Source organism: Diadema setosum, chromosome 20 (assembly GCF_964275005.1).
Source record: "Diadema setosum chromosome 20, eeDiaSeto1, whole genome shotgun sequence".
NCBI classification, from domain to species: Eukaryota; Metazoa; Echinodermata; class Echinoidea; order Diadematoida; family Diadematidae; genus Diadema; species Diadema setosum.
In genome coordinates this window covers 20,153,511-20,154,631 of record NC_092704.1, presented here as the reverse complement: position 1 = coordinate 20,154,631, position 1,121 = coordinate 20,153,511, and positions in this window count along the sequence as shown.

The window sequence follows — 1,121 nt, the reverse complement described above, 5'->3', positions numbered from 1 at the left end:
TCTTATTCTTCCTTTGCTTGTCCTTATTAAGTTTCTTCTTCAAATCTTTTTCCTGTCTTCCTTCCTTTTTTTTTTCTTCTATTTTTCCGTACGTCACAATTACCGAATATATGAATCGTCATGCCAACTCTCCGCCTTGTTTCGTTAACGCTTAGGAATACCGAATCAAAGTTCCTATTGACATTGTGCACAGACATGTTGGCCGAGGAGGCTGACAGAGTAATAGCAAATATAACGCACGACCACGTGTATATTTCTACTTAAGGTGAACCACGACTTCTTATTTGCATGGTATTTTTACGCCAACAGCTTAATCCTGCCATTTGTATGGTAAGCGTGTGAAGAAAAACACGTTTCTCATACACAAAATTCTGCTGTCAACTTTTGGGGCACTATACGAAAAAAGAGAGGAATTTAATAATTTAATAGACACAGTAGTTTAATATGCCCCCGCTCAAACTACCAGGGTCACTATAAAGATAGAGCACTATATTCTCGATGAATCTGCACAACTATACTAAAATATATCTGGGCGTTTTAATTCAGCGCTAACATGATCAGACCTTCGAAGCTTGGAAATGAGGACAAAACCACTTCTACTTTAATTCCTGCCCCCTTTTGATAGGCGCTCTGCCACCACCTTCAATGTAATGTCGTCTTTGTTAAATAGGTAAATCAGCTTTACAGCATTAACTAAAGTCGTGAGCCAAGTCAACGTTTAGAAAGTGGTCCTCTTACGTAACGCTCCACTGGAAATCCCTTTGTGTTTATACGTAAACATAACTTCAGGGCACATTCCTAGGAGATGGCAAATGTAAGGGTTCCTCTCAGTTTCTATTGTCCTCTATCAAACGGTCCGACTCTGTTTGGGATATTCTTGTCGTGTACTGAGCTAGAAATTATTGTTCTAGCTAAAGCCAGTTGATTACACGCCAGCTCATTTAACATACGTTGTTGACACTCGCCCGACATTTTGTACTTCTTTGTATTAAAGTCACAAAGTGAGAAGTGTAATTACAGCAGTTGATATTCCTAGCTGCCCACAACGTCTCACCTATGGGGTCTCCATCAAACTGGATGTTGATGTCGTAGGAAGCAATAATTCGTGGATGCAACTGATT